This window comes from Zosterops lateralis, assembly GCF_965231275.1.
Source record: "Zosterops lateralis genome assembly, chromosome: 3".
NCBI lineage: Eukaryota > Metazoa > Chordata > Aves > Passeriformes > Zosteropidae > Zosterops > Zosterops lateralis.
This window is the reverse complement of record NC_139764.1, coordinates 55,983,700-56,004,170: the sequence shown is the minus strand read 5'-3', so window position 1 is coordinate 56,004,170 and position 20,471 is coordinate 55,983,700. Positions and strand designations below refer to the sequence as shown.

General features: G+C 40.7%; 1 protein-coding gene across 2 annotated transcripts in view; it reads left to right on the top strand.

The window, feature by feature from the left end:
* Positions 1 to 12,220: 12,220 nt before the first annotated feature.
* Positions 12,221 to 20,471, top strand: part of PLEKHG1 (pleckstrin homology and RhoGEF domain containing G1) — a 123,859-nt gene continuing 115,608 nt past the window's right edge. For both annotated transcript variants that reach the window (XM_083858192.1, XM_083858193.1), the window contains exon 1: positions 12,221 to 12,333. The gene's annotated coding sequence lies outside the window, so the exon portion shown is untranslated. The remainder of the gene's footprint in view (positions 12,334 to 20,471) is intronic.

The window sequence follows — 20,471 nt, the reverse complement described above, 5'->3', positions numbered from 1 at the left end:
CCTCTTCTATGGGTGGTGAAAGCTGAACAGCAGTGAAGACTCAAACCATTGTGTCACACAGTGAACCATTCTACGCCAGGATAAAGTCAAACAATGGAATAGTAAACACATCCAAATCCCATCTGTGCTACAGTGTCCACCAGTGGGACTGCAATTGCACCATGGGATCCTGAATTGCAAATCCTTTTATTTGAGGGCAAGGGACACACATCCTAAAGAATAGTATAATTTTACCACTTAGTTTATTATATCAAATAATATACTAATAAGTCCAAAATGCTGTAGTGAGTGTCTGGATCAGTTATGCCTTTTCATAACTGCCATGTTTTATAGGGTAATGCTAAAAAATCTAGTACTTTGGTTTATTACATTCAGAATCAGAATGACCTACATCCTTCTCAATTTGGGTGCATAAATGTAACTGTAGGTGTCTGTTCATTTTTTTTAATGTTTCTTTGCAGAAGAATGCTTCTACTCTGCATAGTTCTGTCCTGCATGAGGAACCATCAACGATTATTTTGTGGCTATTACATATGAAATGGAAGAAAACAACAGCTTCTTTCATACTCAAATGTAAAGTAGAGGCGAAAAGAAAAGTTTAGTTGCAGTAACCTTTGCTGCTTGAGCTATTTGCACTAATGGGGGTAAGGTGCTTTTAGTGCAACTGCTTTTGCTTTCAGAGTGCTTCATCCTGTCTGCCTTTGGTGCTGGGGACCGGGTGGAAGGTTTGCTCTGTCTGCAGGGAATCTGCTTTCACCGGCAATCATAAGACTGGTGTACCACACCCAGGCCCTGAGGAGGGCTGTCTTCCTCCAGTGCAGCAGACCCCAGGCAGGTGTGGATGGAGCTCCTGAGTATCGGGTGGGAGAGAGGTGAGAAAGGTTGTACCCAACCTAACTTGGTCTGTTATAAAGTTTTGGGCATGCTTTTACTTTGATTAATGAACTGTTCTGCCCCAAATATTTCTTGGATGTCTACATTACCATTTTCAATTGTGCTAACTCAAACAAACCAGCAATCAATTAACTAGAATTACAAAACTCTAGGCTAAACAAAGCCATTGTGAAGAAACTGGTTTTCAGCCCAGTATCTGCTGATGATGGGATATGAAACAGCCTATTGAGTCTGCAGCTCTTGAATTCTTGTACAAAAGTAAAAACAATGCTATTTGATTTTTCAATAGGGAGAGAAAAAAAAAATCCCATTTTGTTCAGTACCTCCACTTAGAAAAGGCAAACTACATTACCGAGCCAAGTTTTAGAAAGTTGTACAGAAAGAAGTACCTCCAGCACATTAAGAAAACTTCAGTTTATAGTTATACAAACTCTAGAAGAAAGGCAAAACCACTAAATTTTAAATTAGATTTATATATCCACCTGTCAAAAATGCTGTACAAACCTTTTGAGGTATTTTTATCTTTCATCGAGAATGCAATTTGAGAAGACCAAACAGCTCTTTCAAGTTTTTGTGCTGGTGACTGTCAAGTTTATTGCTAATACTATGATATTTAGTGCTTTTCATCTGGTTTAGATGACAGAATGCTAAAATGTATGAAGATCTCAGCTTCTAGTATTCATGCTTTGGGGGAAAACTTGGAAACTTGAAACAAACACACACAGCTTAAATAAGAGGACAAGAAACAGCAACTGAAAATATCACTTTCCTAAACCTCTTATTTTTAATTAATTCTCTGCTCTGGAGGAGCAGTTTCGTGGTTTTTCAGTATGTGAGGGTTGCCAATACAAAAAGCATGCAGCAATTGTAAAAGCAATAACCAGTCCAGCTGCATTCCCTGTGCAGAAACTGAGAGGGACAACAAGCCATAAATAGTGGTGTCACCGCCACTCTTTCCCTCAGTTAAGGAGTATTATTATTCTGAACACAAAACAAACTATTGCTTGGGCTCCAACTGAAAGTTTCAAAGCCTCATAAATCTGCCAGGTCAAAGCCAATTTTCACTGGAATTTTGGAAGGGAACTTCTTGAGAGAAATATCCAGCTCTAATTTTAATTTCCTTTTGCTACTTGTTTTAACAGCCTTGTCCAAACCCAAATTCCTCTTCAAATGGAAGAATACAAATTTTCCTCTGATTTACCTCACTCTATGTATGCCTATAACTCAGCGCTAGTCTACTACAGCAAACACAAACAGAATATCTACAATGAGTGTCTAGTTTCCTTTTACCCGAAACTGCTGAGAGCAGTCTTTAGGCACAGATTGATGTGATGAGTGACTGCATGTAAATTACTGATGGGATTTAGGTAGAATGCTGCTGTCTAAGCTGCTGTCTCCAAGGTTCCAGTCAAGGCAGGTGCTTTACCTTCAGTGTAAACGTTTTTCAGGTTTGTTCAATAAAAGGTTTGGAAACTGCTGCCAATGAGGACAGCTGCTGGCTCCAAAATACGAAGGGGAAGGTTTTGGTTACTTTTTTTTAATAAAAAGGAAAAATCCTTCCATGAGAGCTCAGCAGACATCTGAGGCAATTTGCAGAAAATCTGCACTAAAGGAAGGATGTGTGTCTTTGCTCGCTCTCTGACTGCGTGTCCAAGAATAATTTTTTCCACAACTTTTTCTGCTTCAGAGTATCTTCCCAGGTGAAGAGGCCAGCCTTCCCAGCCTTCCTGAAAGGGAGAGGGGGCAGATCAGAAATGATGGCATTTTTCCTCCCTTTTCTTAACAAATTTCTCTTCTATCACTACCTTCCTGCTATAACACTTAATTGTCTTCATGCATTGTATTCTACATAGAAAACCTGCTTGCAGCACAGTGTTTTCTGGACCCAGTACATTACATGTTTGCTAATATGCAAAACAAACAAGATGAGCAATATAAGATAAAATCTGAGGTCTGTTTCTTGCTAGGGATATTTATTCCATTTTCATGGTTATGAAATTATGTTCTTCTATGCAAAAAAAAAAAAAAAAAAAAAAAAGGCTCTGAGCATCAATGAATGCAGTGATAGAATAGCCATGATTAGTCCAAGATCCCCATAAAGAACTTAAAAAATGAGAAAAGTGGCAAAAGGGTAGGTTATAGAGTGAGAGAGATTGATGACTCATATTGGTTATTGTGAGAAAATTCTCTTTTTTTCCCCACTTGCTAAATCTTTTGCCCCAGACAGGAGCAACTGATTTTAACAAACATTTGGTAAGGTTTTTTGGGGTTTTTTGGGGGGTTTTGTTGTTGTTGTTGTTTTTGTGGACTATACAATAAGTTAATACCATACACTCAGCCGGTCAAACACATGGCCTTGGGCCTAAAGAAAGGCAGCATAAAAGTGTGGGGTTTTTTTCAATGAAAAGAAAGAAAGACTGCTTTACATAGTTCAAGTGGTTAGGGTAGAACAGAAAAATATTCTGCCTCTAACATGGATTTAAATAAAGATGTTTCTTTGCTTGTTAACTACTGTCAAAAGGGGACCTCGTTCTGGGAAACATGCTGAAAAAGTTTTTCTTTGTATACCATACACACCAGCTGCCTGGTAGACAAAGAAAGATTCTTTGTGACTCTCTTGTTTTTATACAAAAAAAACAAATAACAGTGTTTGCATCTATAGGTATTGCTTCCCAGTGAAATGGTTTTATGTCATACCAGTCCTTAAGATTCAGAAAAATAATTGTACTATTGCTGGCCATAATAACATGTTGTGATTAAAACAGATCTTCACTCTGCAGGTAAAACCAAATACACAAGCTTGTGAGTAATTTTTAGCTTTTTGCTTCTTTATTTTTGCCCCAGATTGACCCTGATACTTCTGGTCTTGCTCTACCAGGATATCTCTTAACCTTATTAACATAGGCTCTTATTAAAGTGAGCTCTGTGCAGCAATGTGCAACACTGACGTGGTTGTCTTATGGAAAGCACAGCTGTGAGGACCTTCTTCCTGGAATGGCAAAACAGATAGCTACTAACTACTAAAGCAAATTTAGGCTACGGACACAAGTGCTTCTTGCCTTCTTTTATGCCTTGATATTGTGCAAGCTATAGTGGTGTCTTGTAGGTGAAAAGAAATATGCAGCTGGAGGGTGTCAGCTTTTTCCAGCAATATTCTTGTCAATAAAACAGCCTGAAATTTTGTTTATAGCCTTGGCAAAGCCATCATAGGCTGAATTAATCACAGCAGCGAAGCTATCTGCTAAACAGTAGGGAATTTTCATATTACAAACTTTTTGTATAAACCTCATGAGGTTTAATAGGAATTACTTTATATACTAGCAAAATCTATAGACTTTTACAGACCCTAGAGCTTGTTTTTACTCATTCCAACACTTTGAAAACCTAAGGTGTGTTCCTCTGGCTCCTAGGCTCTTCTCTCTTAGCTTTCTCCCAGAGGCTGCTGCGTTCAGCGTGCATGGATGAGTCTGGAGACTTGGCTGGAAGGCAACGGAAGTCTGGGGCTCAGGAATATTGCCGCCTTTCACTCTCTCAGTGAACTTCCCAGAGTGGCTGCTTGTCTTGTTTAGCCAGTAGTGTGGTTATGATCCCATCAAATAATCGAGCAAGAATGCAATTCCGTGGTATAGTTTACAAATCTTTTGGAAGATTGGTATTTTCAATCTGTTTCAAATTTGTGAACCCCTGTAAAGTGAATCTAAGTCTACTGAAGCAAACTTTCTTTTCTCAGTTATCTTTCCAGGCCTCCTAGTAGTAGACCACGTGTTAAAGACCACTGATCTAGAAAAAGAGACCTCTCGTGCAGCTGAAATTTAAACTGTGTTTACTCAAAGGTTCAGAACTCTCAACACCACTTAGATGGTAAATTTCTGCTATAGGGACCTTTTCCTTCTTTTGTACAAACAGTGCATTCAGTTCATTAGTCACTGTACTTTGTGAGCATTATTGCAGTATAAATAATAAATAATAAATGGCAGTTTTATCTAGGGGTCCTCAAAAATATCACTCTGTAAGAAAGTTTCTCATCACTGAATTTGGACTATTTGGAAATTATTACTGTTATATTCTCAGAAGCAGGACATGTTTCATGACGGTTGGTAGACGAGAGGTATGAGGTAAACATTGTCATAGCCGACTGAGCTTTGTGGTTGCACCCTAACTTGTACAGCTTTCATGAGAGAAGCCAAGACTGAAAGGAAACATGGGAGTTTCATGGAGCACAATTACAGTTGTTTATTCAATTATTAGCCAGTCCTGAGATGACTCACAACACAGCTGCTTAGATTTACAGGCAGTTAACAGACTTAAGTGTTTGTTGGCTTTTTTGTTCAAAGTGAAGTAGTGGGACACTGTCCTGGGACAGATGTACCACAAAGTTGAAGGCTTGAGGAGACAGAAAAGACTTTTGTCTATTTCTTACATCAGCTGCTTTGTGAGAAAGATACTATGAAAGTGATTTTATCTGTCATATCTTGAGATAGAAGAATAATCTAGTAACAGTATTCAGTGAAAGTTGGGCACTGTTGTCTCTGAGACACACCAAAAATTCTGGGGTTCTCTTATCTGCTATTTCCAAATGCTCCAATTTTGATGTGACTTCATGTGGTAACTCTTGCATCTGTAATAATAATACAGTGTGCTGTCTGCTTGACTGGTGGAATTTTTTCCAAACAGTAGTAATTGACATTCAGTTTTGCCTCAGAATAATTTGGAACTGTTTTGATTACATTAAAATTCAAATTTCATACTTTTTATATAGAGAATTGCTTTGTAAACAGAGATAAAATAACCAGTAAGTATAGGCCATGTCATGTCATATAAACAAGTATTTACAAAATGCTGCAACACATTGCCTTTTCTAAATGGTATTGTTTCTGATTTTCATTCAGGATTGCTCTCCTGTACTAGACTTCTACATTAAATAAAATGAATTAACAACACTGACCATAACACCGTAGGAATTTAGGGTTTTCTTTTATACTTTTCTTTTGAATTTTCTTCTATTTTTCTTCCTTATTTCATTAGTTCACTGAGGTATCTCTTCTGCTCTTGATCTCCTTTGTCTGAGGTTGAGATACCATCCTTTTTCTTGCTTCTGTTTAAAGTATTTTGTATTTTTATACTGCTATATAGAACTGTTAAAAAATCAAAAGCATCTATCCCTATTGTAGGTAGCAGGATTTGTAAAAACTGTAAGAGATTCTCTGTCTTATTGTCAATGACACATCTTCAGTTTAGGGCTTGCATCTTTCTTCTGGATGGGCACTGACTAAGGTCAACGCAAGTTCCCATTTGGGCGTTAACAGCCTTCATTGTTACAAGTCCTGATAAAGCTTCAGACTTCCTTTTCCACTGCCCTGTCTGCACTCATGTAGATAGGTGCAGAATGAAACTACAGCGAGCTTGTTACATCATTGTTCTGTCTTGATAGGATCTGAAATATCACCTTCCCTTGATGAGTCTTCAGTGGCTGAGAGCGAGTTTTTGAGTGTTACTCAAACTTCCTAAGGGTTGTGATGAATTATGCCCACTGCCCATGATCTGAATTTTGCCACTCATAGAATTTACTGAGAGAGAGGAAGATGTTTTGCTGTGGTAGTAGCTTAGGACAGCATGGGATGCAGCTTTGATGAGGATCGGGACAGCTGAACAGTGGCCAAACAGTTATCTGATAGGTGATTTGGACGGCGTGTTGCATTAGACAGCGATACAGCAAAGGAGATTACAGTCCTCTTAGCTCCTTCTTGGAAATTTGCCCCTTGAGATCCTCTCTGATCCGTCCCCACAGAAGTGCCCTTGCAAACTGCCTGCTCTGGGGTCCTCACTCTCTGATGTGCAGCAAACCAAACTAAATGCAAGGGAGAACTCAGGGCCTGTTGTGTTTGAGAAAAATACTCCAGAGACTAGATGGTGATCTTGGAGAAGTTAGAGGCTGAATTTAGTTTATTGCCTAAAAAAAAGCATGTTTTATTACTTATTACTCAGAGAGTAGTTTAAAACAATTAGTCTAATTATTGTGGAGCATTGTGCTTTAAAAGGTACAGCTGAAAGTAGGGAACCACAAGATTCTCGTGTAAGTAGTAAAAGTTTTTTTTTAATAACCTAGATGAGTCAGAAGAAACCAGTGGTTATATGTTTGAAGGAATTTCCTTGAAGCTGGAGTCCTGTAATCAGATGAGCTCATCTGCCATCTGAGCAACCTGTATTAGCAGTGTTGAAAAGTAACTCTTAGTTGCTGCTTAAAGCAAGTCTAATATACTCCTTGTTGTGCTCTGGAGACCTTGGACTTGATCCTGCTTTTTTGTACGTGTAGACTCACCACAAAGCATCCAGCAAGAAAAAAGAGCTTTTTGAAGAGCATGATCTTGCAGCCCCTAAATAAAACACACAAGATGAAGGCCCCCTTATCATGTCTTAATACTCTTTTTGTGGATAATCAATTTAAGCCAAAAGAGGCAGATGAATTTTGAGAAACAAGCACCTCCTGTGTGCCCAGTAAGGCTGTTGGCTGTGCAACCAACTAAACTGAGAAGAGGAAGTGGCTGAGATCTTCCTCCAGCTTCATTTTGAGCTTTTTACTGTCCCATCTAGAGAACATGGGGTAAGCATCTTCCATCCTGGAGGGGTTGCAATGGCTCATCCTTAACTGGTGGCTTTGTTAGGAGGAGCATGGAACTAGTGGGCACTTTCTTCTAGAGCAAGATGCCTGAAGGCCAAAGTTTGAAATTAACAGCTCAATTCCAGCCTTATAACCTAAAATATTCCAAAGAAAATTTAACTGGGAAGAAGATGAGCCCTTGTAAGACTGAAACATGGTTTGTGTTTGCAAGGCTGTAGATGCAAATGTTTTCAGGAATATTAGAGAAGAAAAACTTTCTGGAGAAGAACAGTCGGGAAATGTAGACAACTATTATTTATCACAATGAAAAAAAAAGTGTCATGGTGGAGGTTGTGCTTAAGACCCAAGACTTGTAAGGAATTTGAGACCTGAGCTGACAACATAATTGCACTAACTTTTGAATTTAGCAGAAGCCTATTTATTGAAATTAGCAGCTGCTCTCCATCTTTTTTTTTATGAAACACACTTGCATTTGTGGAAAATCCAAGCAGTGCTGCTATGTGGAAAAGCAAATCATCTCAAAGATACTTACTTCTGCATGGAAATATTCCCAGACAAAGGAGTCAAACCCTCTCCCTAGAAAGATTAAGTTCAGTCAATTCCTTCTGTACAATATTTTGCTTTTTTCTTATGTTGACAGTCTTCATACTTGTAACCACTAAACTTCATCCTCTTACTCGCATTCTTTATGCACACTATTTGTTTCCCAAGGCAAGTGGCATGCAAAGTCATCTTGTATTTAAAGTACTTCTACTTAAACTTTACAGTAAGATTGGGAGTAAGATATTTTGAATTTTGTGATTAAATGTTTTAGCGGCTGTTGCTGAAAAGACTTCAATATGCTTCCAGGTTTTTTCATACAGGTATCTCATCAGCTTGGAGATAATTGAATTCCTACAGGATACAGGCATAAAGTAGGTATGATAGCATTTTATTTGATATTAATGATTTTACTGGAGCATTTACTGAAGTAATTACTGAAATGGTTGTGTACTCCTTGGCATTAGTGTACATGGAAGTGTGTGTTCTATAAAACAGGAGCACAGCTCTAAAAACCCCCATCACTTAATAATATTGCTTTGCAAAGCAAATGAGTTACTTGCGCTTGCCAATTAAATTGTATTGTGTGTGGAATAAATAATTTGGACACAAGGCAATGAGCACATTGCATTTTATTATTATTATTATTATTATTACTGCTGACTGGGGAGTGCATAGGTTAATATTATATCTGTTTTCCCTGCTTTACACCCTTATGTATGGCATGGATGCTGCAGTTTTCTTCTACAGATCCTCCCCCTCACCAATCAATCAATTCTGGGATGTGTCTTTGTCTTTTAAGTGTGTGTGTGTATGGGGGGGTGTCTTTACAAGTAGCAGTAGCAGGCTTTTTTCCCCCAGATTCTAACTCAGAACAGATAAACTTGTACTTCTCCTCAAGTGAATGCTGGAATTCATCATCAGTCAACAAAACTGAAGTGACAGTAATTTCTGTACATTTAAAGACATTGGTTAGAGTTTTGCTGAGTCACAGTCAGAATGAGGAAAAACATTATCACAATGACTGGTGCAGTTCAGAGCTGGTGATGCAAAGAAGTGCTGTGATGTTTAAGAACATATGTCTATGTACAAACATATTGGTAGACCAGTCGATATAAGCAGATCTCCTAGAAGGAAAATAATGTTAGGTTATAGATCCCCAATATAGGAAGCAAATCACTTTCAAGTAGTACATGAAGGGAAGTCATGACCATCATCGTGAAAGACACCAGCTCCTTAGTGGTGCAAGTTTCTCACTGCCAGGGCAGCAGGAGGGATAGATGTGAAGAGCTGGCAGGTGGAGCTGGATCCCACACTATGTATGGGGGAGGGCAGGGATCCTGTGGTGTGAGAGATGCTGTGAGAGTGAGCAGAAAAAGATGCGTGTCAAAAAAGGTGGAGCTGGGGGGAACAAAGACCTGCTTCTTGCCTCTGCACAGGAGTGCTGCTGAGGGTGACTGACAACAACTGGTGTTCCCCCACGTGCCACTGACTTTATGGTGCACAGGCAAAACCCAGGAGAAATGTTCACCTGCCTGCAGCTTCCTTGTCACTCGTGCCTTTTTGCCAATAGTAAGGTGAGTTCCCACAATTTGTCCATCTATCTAATTCCTCAAAAAATGGGTGGTTCTCAGATACACTATATCATGTTGCCATGTTGTAAAGCTTGACCTTTAAACCTCCCTCATTCTTTCTGCAACAATGATCCTACATTATCAGTCAGTCGCCTTAAAACTCAGGGTATTTTGTCAGTCTACTGTAATGTTATTTTTAGCACAAGCAAACAGAAACCAGACAGACTCATGATCAGTCCTTTGGGGAAATGGAGGTAGAAGGATGAAGAGAGAGAAAGAGACTTCTCCTCTTGAAGATTTTTCCTGTTAGTCACAGTACTGAGGAAAAACAAACTCCATATGGAACAGATCATGTAAGGCCTTTAAAACATATTTGGAGAGACAGTACAGTTTCTTAAAGGAACTTGGAATAGTCTGTGGTTTGGGGGTTTTGCTGTATTTCCCATTTGGGGACGTGTGTGCATTTTCATTTGTTTTAATTTGGACCGAGTTAAATGCATCAAGCAGTAGTTTGTTTTATTACCATCTTTCAAAGATCTATTCATAAAAGAAAAACATTCCCTGATTCCCCAAATGGGAAAGAGTTACAAATGCTTCTCTCCCAGTAGTTTCATCAGAGAAGTTTTGCTGCTTTTTTTCTCCTCTTTTTTTTCTATTGACTTGCAAATGAAGGCCAACTTTTTGTTCCCAGCACAAGCCCAGAGTGTGCTGTGGCAAGGATGTGTGCCCAGCTGGATGCTGAATTCAGATATGGAGTAGCTGTGCAGTGCAGGAGATCACAACCACTGGGCTGATTTTAGTGGAGCTAAATCTCACCTTTTTCCACTTGCCACCTGTCAAGCAACTTTGTAGAATACCATTCCAGTATTAACTGTGGAGTCCAGCCATCTATGATGTGCCTTTCCTGACTGATAGGACAGTGATGCTCACAAGGAAATAGGAGTGGAGTGAGATTTACCCCTTGGTGATAAGGTTCTCCACCCAGAGGGTGGTTGGGCACTGGAACAGGCTGCCCAGGGGAGTGGTCACAGCACCATGTGCCTGACAGAGTTCAAGGAGCATTTGGACAATGGTCTCAGGCACAGGATGGGATTCCTGGGGCTGTGCTCTGCAGGGCCAGGACTTGGACTTGATGATCCTTGAGAGTCCCTTCCAACTCAGAATATTCTGTGATTCTATGATAACTATGCTGCAATTCTGCAATGTCAATAAATGTTTCGTGCAAGTAGAGCTGTCATTAAAACGTTTGAGGTATTTTTTTTTTCTTGAAAAGGTTATACAGTCCCACTTATGGAACACAAACTTTTGTTTTGAAATGTGGCCAAAATGAACTCATAAACATGGTAATATTTTAAAATTCAACACTGGTCTCAAGAATATTCAGTGTGTATGTTGGGAAAGAGCTCTGGGCTTCTGAGTCAGTGACAGAGAAACAGACCCTGACCAAGGTGTTTTGGTGGGTTTTTGTAGGGGGGGTGGGTGGGGTGGTTTGTTTCTTTAGGATTCCAGTGAGAACAGGTAACATGAGGGCAAACACTGAAACTTCCTGATATTCTGAATTACTGCTGTAATTACTTGTTTTGACGTCTGAGAAGTATGAGCTGTTCTAACCTCCCAATATTCCTTGCATTCCACATGCTGTATATTAGCATGAGTAGAGGGAGAAACTGTTATAGAACAAAAGTGATACAGCTTTATTAAATTTGAAATATGGAATGAAGTTTTACAGGAAACCAAAGATTTTCTTAGAGCTCAGAGGAATAAGGAGCACTGAACATGTATGAAGGCTTTATTTGAGCCATTTCTTCTCTTTTGTGTGTGTCTTTTTAACTTTTTCTTTTTTAATGTTGTGTAACTTTAAACTCACCTTTCCAAAGAAGATGACCCAGAAGCCTGCCAGAGGCAGGTGTAGTCTCTATCTACAAGCGCCTGGAATTTGCTTTCTACGGGTCTGTATTTCGTGGCGGACTTGCCCACTTCGCATTTTGTCAATTTGGCAACTCATTTACAGGAGCTCTGTCAGAGCTGTGAATTGAATTGCAGACCTGTGGTGGCGGAGAGGAGCCGGTGGGCAGCTGGGCGAGGCGGGGATGGACTCGCAGGCGGGCGGGGAGGCTGTGACCTGACACAGGGGAGGGAGGGCAGGAGAGCCCAGCGCCTTTCCCTTTGTGAAAACAGTAGCGGATTATTTTTCCCTTTTTTTTTTTTTTTTTTTTTTTTTTTTTTTTTTTTTTTTGTCCCCCATTCCCTTCTCCTCCCTTTTTCTTCCCGGCGCTGTAATCCTACTGCTCTCTTTGGCTCCGTTCCAGAGACAAATCCGAGTGTTTAATCTCTTTTCCCCCCCTTTGCCAGCCCCGGGGGCTGGGGGGCGGCGGAGCCGGGAGAGGAAGGCGAGCAGAGCAAGCCCCAGCCCCGAGCCCGGCCAGGCCTCCCCGGGGAGGGGCTGAGGCAGCGGCTGGGCTGCGGGAGCTGCATGGAGGAGGGGAGTTTCACAGGCTCCTCTGCCCGGCCGGGAGGAGGAGGAAGTTTGGCGATTAAGCCGCTGCCCGGAGCCGCGGCGCACGGAGCGAGCCGGGGCGCGGCCGCGGGCGCTGAATGGGCTGCGGGGCGGGCTAGCCTCCCGCACTCCGGCCCGCACCCCCGCACCTGGATCTGCAGCGGGAGGAGCAGCGGTGGGCGAGGGCAGGAGACGGCGAGAGGCTGGCGGTGAGCGCTGCCGGGGGCTTTGTTCGATGGGGCGCGCCGGGGAGGGGGCGGCGGCTGCCGGACCGGCTGGGCTCGGCTCGGCTGGGCTCGGGGCGGGCAGGGCAGGGCAGGGCAGGGAGGTTCCCGGTGTCCCGCAGCCCCCGGAGCCGCGGTGGGGCGCGCAGAGGAGCGGGCGGGCGGTGAGCGCAGCCTTTGTGCGCCCCGCGGGCTCCCAGCGCCACCGCCGCGCTTTGTGAGCCCCAGCTGCACCGCTCAGCCCCTGCCCGGGGGTCTCATCGACTTTCTTCAACGAGGAAGGACGTACTTCTTTAAAAATACCAGCAAATTTCATCGGGCCTCAGGTTTTGTAGGGATGCTTTAGCAAACCCCCAAATCCCGTCCTCTATTATTTTTTTTTTATGTTTTAAAGTTAATGGGATTGTGATAAGTATGGCCTAAAGAGGTTTAAAAATATGATTATCTATTGTTAACTGGCAGCAGCTTTGGTTCTGTGGGGCAGCGCTGCCCTGTGGGACCCTGGATGCGTTTCCCCATATCCTGCGCTCCTCTTTTCCTTCTTTTGAGGGTCGTGTGTCCCAGTCCCTCTCCTGAGGAAGTCTTTCAGATCTCATCCTTCAGTTAGCTCTGACAGACCTGAGGCACTGGTTTCCTTCGTTCTTCTCAAGCCACTGTATGAGGGAAAGGGACCTGAAACAAACTTTCAGCTGTTTTCCACTACACTCTCTCTTTAGTTGGCTTTTCCCCTCCTTTGATTATTAATTGGCAGACACAGAAAGAGCTGTGGCGTTGCTTTTTTTTTTTCTTTAAGGTTTGCTGGTACTTAAAGCAGTTTAATAACTCTGCCTAGAGAACCTGATGACTTATAGGTGTTTTGAAAGCTCTGTAATCAGAGCCTACTAATAGTCATCTTTTGCTACTGTTTCATTCTTGGAGGGAGCAGTCTTTGCTGCTGGAGAGCTGCGGTTCGAATTTCCACAAGCGTTTGTTGCCCGTGCCTCTAGCTAAATTTATAAAGGAATCCTGTTAGCTTGTGTGAAGCTAAATCTGGCTGTAGCAACTCCTGGCTGTACAATTCACTGTGGTTGGCAAGGCACAATATATAGTTTCCTTGAGATTTATTTTTAGTTTTTTTTTTTTTTTTTTTCTCCTGGTGTGTGTGGGGCACGTAGTTGTCATAATTTTGGGAACTCTTCACCAATGTGTGTGTGGGAGCTTTGGGATGAAAACACAAGAGTTATGCTAAGGTTAGGAAATGTATTAATGGAGTGCTTGTCTTGAAAATATGAGAAGGGAGTTTGAGATTGGCCTCTTAATGAATATTGGTATTGTTCTCAGGTCCATGCAGATGCTTAGCTATTAAACTTGGACTCCACTTCTGCTCTGTGTTCTCAGTTGGCAAACTAGAAATGGTGCAAAACACTCTGATAAAAGATTCAGTTTTAAATGTGTTCATTTATGGGAACGCTGGCTGTTTCTCTCAGACCTACAGAGCCCTAAGCAAACAACGTCTACCTGAGCCCACACAGCTGAGTGCATCTCTGAAAAGCTGTGCTATGATTCTAAAACTAGGTGTTAAGGTGTCATTTTTCCTGTCATTTTACTTTTGATTTTCCAAAAAAGAGAAAGGAAAAGAAAACAGTTGTGTAGCCAAATCAGTTTGTAATTTATAGTCTTACTAGATAACATCTTGCAAAGACAGCATTGACTTGATTTTTAAGTGGAAATCTTCAAGTGGTGAACCTAGTTTGTTGGCAGCTCTCATCACTTCAGGACATCTGCTAATGTGTTCCTCTTCCTTGGGCAGGATGTGAGACTACAAATTAACTGTCTAGAGGCATACTTTGAGAGTAGAGTGTTTGATTGTGAGGACATGGAAAAAGGTAGAAATGGTTTGGAGCTAAGTGAAAACTTGGTACCTGTCTATGTAGAAGTGGGGTGGTTTTGTCTAGGTAGATTTTTTATGGGGTTGTGTTTTGGGTTTCTTTGTAGTTTTGTTTCGTTATTTTAAAACTTTGTTGTGACCTAAAAAGTTAAAACTAGAAGGAAAGTGAAAATATCTGCTTACTGTAAGTGGCACGTAGTGAGTTTGTGTGCTTTTTTGCTGCTGTTATTTGTGTAGGTTGCTATGTTTGAACCTTCACTGACGCAGCCTTTCATGTGGCACTGGTGATAGTATTTTTGTGAAGTCATTTGGAGCAGTATGCATGTTTGAAAGCCTCGTTGTGTGCATTTATTTCGATTGGGTTGTTGTATACCTGTTGTCCTGTGCCTTTCATATGCTTGTGATTTCTTGGCTCCCGTTCAGGAAAGGCTTTTTAAAGCCCTGCTAACCCTGCTGCACATAGGGCTGTAGCAACTCACAGAGGCATTTACTTGAAGTACTGCTTTATTGTCTTTGAACACAAACTCAGCAGTACAAAGCTGGTCTGTTTCTCTAACCAGAGAGCACTAGCAGAACTGTAACTTGACATTGCCTTCTGTCATTTTATCTTGCTTTGTGGTTGCATCACCCATACAACTTTTAGGTTCTGGTGAATACTTTTGAGATCAATACAAAAATGGGAGAATCAAGAACACAGTTACAAAATCTGCTGTTAGTAATTTTGAAGAGTAGATCCACAGATTAGTCTGAGATACTGCTATTGCAAAAAAATTCTATACAAAGGTGTCATCTCTAAAATTGTCACTAAAAAAGACCAATCCTAAACCAAAGCAATTTTTAGGGAAGGATACTAGAGAATAGATGGAGCTTTTTTATTTATCTCTTTATTTTTTTTAAGAAGTCCAAAATAACAATAATTTAACAGATACCTAGCACAGTTGGTGAAGTATGCCAAAGACTCATTCAACTGTTGATTTTTATTTATTTATTAATTTTCTTCATGCTCGGTTGCCATTCCAGCAGTTGCTGGGCACCACTAAGTTTCTACTTGGCAAGGCAGAGCTGCAGCTCTTGGTCTTGGCAGCATAGGGTTATGAAGAAGAGAGGCCACATTGGTCAGCAGCATGACAACATGGCCCTGTCATGTACCCCAACTCCACGAGGTCAGATGTGCTGGATCAGGAAATAATGGGAATATCCAGGCTGAAAAAGAGAGCCATTTGCAGGCTCCATTTAGAAGTTTTTCTCAGATTAGACATGTATAAAGCTGTGGCAGTTATAAATTAGAACAAAGGAATTAGTCTGATGTGCATTCCCTTTTGCATTCAGTCAGGTTGAGAAGGAAGGTTCCTGTGTTAAACATGTTTTATTGACATGCTAAATTAGTTATGGCTTTAAGTTACTTTGCCATAAATTTCTTAATATCCAAATATTGTGCACAGATACTTAGCTAGAATATACAGTAGAAGATAGAATAATAAAATATGAAAAAATGCAAGTTAGTAATATAATATCTACTGAAGACATTTGGAGAGATGGTGATCCTCTTCTAAGAAGCTGGATTTTTTTTATGGTGGGGACAGTGAGGATGTCTCTTACCACTACTTACTCTAAACGACATTCTGCTTCTGTAGAGTTAAGAGGGGGAGGCAGAGGAAAAGAATTTTTGCAGCCCTCAGCAATGTCTGGAGTGATGGAAACGTTTGTGGAACTGTTGCTGAATGGTTAATTCTGAGAACCTGCATTACTGTCACTGCACGTAAAGTTTTAGCTAGTAGGACTGTCAATGAGAAAAAAAAAAAGTGGAAGAAAGTGTTGCTCTTGTAAACTTAGAATGCAAAGGATATGGAATGTAGATTTCCCCTCCACTTTAGGAAAGCCTCACACAGCACAGTGAATGGTGGAACCACAAAACTGGCCTGGGAACAGGACTAAAGGGAATGAAGAGTAAAGTCAATCTTAGTGCAGTGGCAACAGTTACAATTGTCAGTACAGGAGTCTTTTATATACCTGGCTAAGAATACACGAGATGAATGTGAACAGATTGAATAATAACTAAAATATCAGTATAGTCTGTTGGTATTCATTAATTTTCAAAAAACGTGTGTGACAAACTACCTCTTAGTGTTTAAAGTTTCCCAAATCACTTTAAGAATATAAACTTTTTTTTTTTTTCAAAGTATGATCCTTGTATCAAAGAGGTTAGTCTAGCTTGATACACCAAAACTTGAGTTTATATGAACTTGGCCTGAAATAGGTTTAACCATGAACTTGATTACAAATACAGGAAAAGAAAGGGGCTTAGTCAGGGAGGACTGAGGAAGGAAAAAACTACTTATACGTATCAAGGAGGCCTGAAAGAAGCAGTTGTCTAAGCCATGTTACAAACTCTTAAACCCACTGTCATCTGTTGACTGGGGTGCCTTCTGAAGTACTTGCATATGGGAGTGGTCACTACCTGTGTTTTCACTAATCACGGTGCAGAGCATTACTGTGAAAATACAAAGCAAGGTGACTGAAAATTTCTGATAGAGTGACTTCATGCATTTGACTTGATTCCTTCCTCCCTCCCTCCCTCTGCATGAGCTCCCCTTGTCTTCTTCCTAATGTTCTACAGGACGGTCATGATTATGCTAGTGGAGGTTGCATGTGTTTTTTCTAAGTGTAGTGAACAGGTATAAATTGGGCTGACAGCAGTTCCCATGTAAACTTTTGACTGAAGCAGTGCTAATTAACTTTGAATCCTATAAGTCTTGCTTTCCTGCTCTGGAAGTGGTGCCAGGCCTCTTCCTGTGAGCATACGTTCTGTAGAAACTTGCATGTGAGCCCTGCCCAGATGCTTTAAAGTCTAACTTAATGAACATTTAAATAATTGAACCTTCATATCCATTCAGCTGTTTCAGGATCACGCTCCAAGCGTTAGTATCATTGAGCTACTGTTTTCTGCTGATAAGATGTGTGCTTCCTTTCATTGGAAGTACAGAGCAGAGATAAGAAGTGTGTCATGGGTACAGTGATTGAATCACCTGCTCATGTGCTCACTCACAGCCATTGTAGATACAACCTTGGTACCTAGCTTGGGCAGGAGATGGCTGTTTGGGTTGTTACTTGGAGCAGTATTGGGGACAGCGTAACAGCTAGTTTCTTTTCAGGGTCATGGCTGACATCTTCCTGCATAGTCATCTGGGTGTGGGCTTCAAGGTTGGCTTCTGCCTTTTAATTAGCCCACATCATGAGTCTCTAGCTCCTAGATTCAGTGCATAGGCTCTAATGCTTGTACTTTCTCCCCTTGTGTTATGCAAAGTTATCTGTAAACACAGGCGAGTTTTCCTCCCTAACTCCCTGTAAACTGGTTTGTTAAAGTATTTACCAATGTTTACCCTCATGTATGTTCCCTAAGATTAGATACACTGCAGCTGCAGCTTCATTGTGATTTCTGCATACTAGAATCAATGTCCTGTTTGGGGGTTTTCTTTTTGTTTCTTTTTTCTGTATTTGCTTTGCCTACCCCAGTGAGTCCAGATCCATAGCTGAGGTCCCAACACATTTCAGAAAGGCAGCAGCAGAACAACTTGCTTTCTGCTGCTGCCACTGATCTGTGGTACTTCAGTATAAAGTAACACAGTGCTTTGTGTCCTTGATGTCTGATATGGGGGAAAAATGATAGTTCCTTCTTTGTAAATAATTTTGAAAATAGGTGAGATGAAGTGCTACTTATTTGCACGTCAGTAATCTTTATCACTTCGGTATGCACAGAGCTTTCCACTTATTGTTTTAAACTGAAACCAAGTTAATAGCAGAAACCTATTTGTTTGGCTTACAAGCAGTATTGGTGCTGCCAAGATGAGTGTGCTTCATACTCAAGCGCTTATGAAGCTTTCTTGCTGTTTACTTTCCAGTTCCTTCTCACTATCCTGATAACATGCCTTGTGAGGCTGCTCAGAGAGCTCAGTGTCTGTCACACCTTAGTGTCTGAGTGATGTCATCACAGACTTCAGTTGCTTGTAAAAACACTAATTTCTCTGAAGAACCAGGAGTCTTAGCCTATTTGAATGGTAGACAAAAATGTATTTAACATTACTGTATTTAAATGTTTAACATTATTTAATTATTATTGAATTTTGAGAGATAGTTTGCCTTCCCTTGTACTCTACCAGCATGTGGTTTGTAATATCTTCTGTCAGTCTTTTCTGGTAATTGTTGGTCTCTCTCATGTTCTCTTCATAAATCTCTGATTTGCTTTATCTTGGTTGTTCTGTGCTCCTCCTGCCTTTAAGAGGTTGCTGTCTGTCTCCTGCTGGCAGACAGGACTGCTTAGCCCACTCCTCACTGGATATAGCCTCTGAGAATCCTTGCCTTGTCAGGTTGGTTGTACCGTGAAGGCTCTTCTATCTTGTGGTATGAGTAGATCGCCTCCAGCATCTCCTCCTGAGCTTGAACTCATTTAATCTTCTGAGCTTTTCCCAGATTTTTGGGGCAAAGCTGCTGACTTGCTTTCTTAAACTCTACCTGCAGTACCAAATATCAGGCACAGCGTAGATGTTTTGGTAAGCAATCTGTTATTAATTTCCCTTTTGCTCTTTAAATCAACGTCAGTGTTGCACAAAGAGTTCTTTCAATATTTAATAGAGGATCAGCGATGCCCATCTTCTGATGATTTCAGGAAAATGTACTGGGTTGGTTCCTTTTATTTGTTAATTATAAATATTGAGTCATATTGGGGGTGATTAGTTCTGGTGTCTGGATCACAGTTACTTGTCTATGCCCATACTTGCCCGATGCTGACTTCTTCCTGGGAACAGTTTGAGGTCATACCAGGGATGGTCTGGAGGAGTTCTGGCAAAGACTCACTCAGATGTTGACCTTGTCGTGCAACTCACCTTTGCAACTCATTCATTGTTGTGAATGGATAGAGTGAAAGAAACTCCAGGAGCGCTGCATGAGCTTAGTCTGTGAAATTACCTTAATATGTCTGGGAAAGCTCTCAGCTGATTGCATGTGGAATAAATCCATTTGCTTGGGATGTGGCACATTTTCCGTCTGTTAATTGGTTATGCCGTGCAATGAGAAGGTGCTACAGTATGTGGCCTTCCTGTGAAAGCAAGCTGCATTCCTCAGCCAGAAAAGTTGGGCTTTAGGAACTGGCACATACCTCAGTAAAAGTCATGTCAAATAAATTTTTACTTCAGTCCTCACTGGTGATTAAACTTGGACAATGGTTTGCTGTCTAGCACATGTGAACATCTACAAAGAATTTTATTCTGAGCCTTTCTTAGAGGGTCAGTATGTGGAATTGTTTGGCAAGAGTATTTGTTTTAAAATGCTACAGTATGTGTTGATACAATTTTGTGTTGTCCAATACACAATATAATCCAAATTATAAGGATGGAGTTGTATGGATGTGAGGTGTCGTTGGGGACTAGGTGAGGGAAGGAATATCAATGAATGTAATGGATGTCTTGATATCCTGCTTGAAATTGAAGTAAATTCCCACCTGTAAGTTTGTGGAACACAATTCCATGTGGTTTGGTGGCTCTGGCTTACTGTGGTGTTTTAGCCTAACTGAAACAGGGTAAGGAAATTCTTTAAGAGCAGAGGTTTCAAAGCCCATGATTTGAGGGAACCCGTTAACTGGACTAAAGTGATAATGTTAGCTTTCACCACACTGAGAGGGTGTGTAGAAGACAAGGGTTATGTGTCATTTACACTTTTTAGGGAAATGGAGGTGAAGATAATCTCAATGACTCCTAAGGAATAAAGTAAAGCACCCATCCTCTTACTGAAAATTATTTTGCTTGCCTCCCATGTAGAGTATGCCTGAAAGGAGCACCTTATTTTACTGAACTTTGAAACATAGTTTTCAAGCTTCTGGGCTTTTAATTTGACATTATAGTGTGAACTCCAAATTCCAAAGTGCTTTTCAAAGGACAGCCAATTATGGTTCAAGTCAGTTTAAATATCTGAATGCAGGTTTTTTTGGTGCCTTTGTTTCTTAAGCTGCTACTTGCTTGATGCTTTAACCCTATATATTTTTTAAAAGTGATTAAGAAGTGAAGCTTTTTTGTTAATAACTGTGGTATATTCATAGACTAACTAAGTCTATTTTAAATCATGCAAACTTTTAAAGATGAAATAGAAATTACAGGACAGATTACTATATTTGGTAGTCACTTTTTTGAAAGAAACATGCAACATCTTTTCTTCATTATAGTTTTTCTAGTACGAAAGTGTTCAGTTTTTTTACACTGATGGTTGA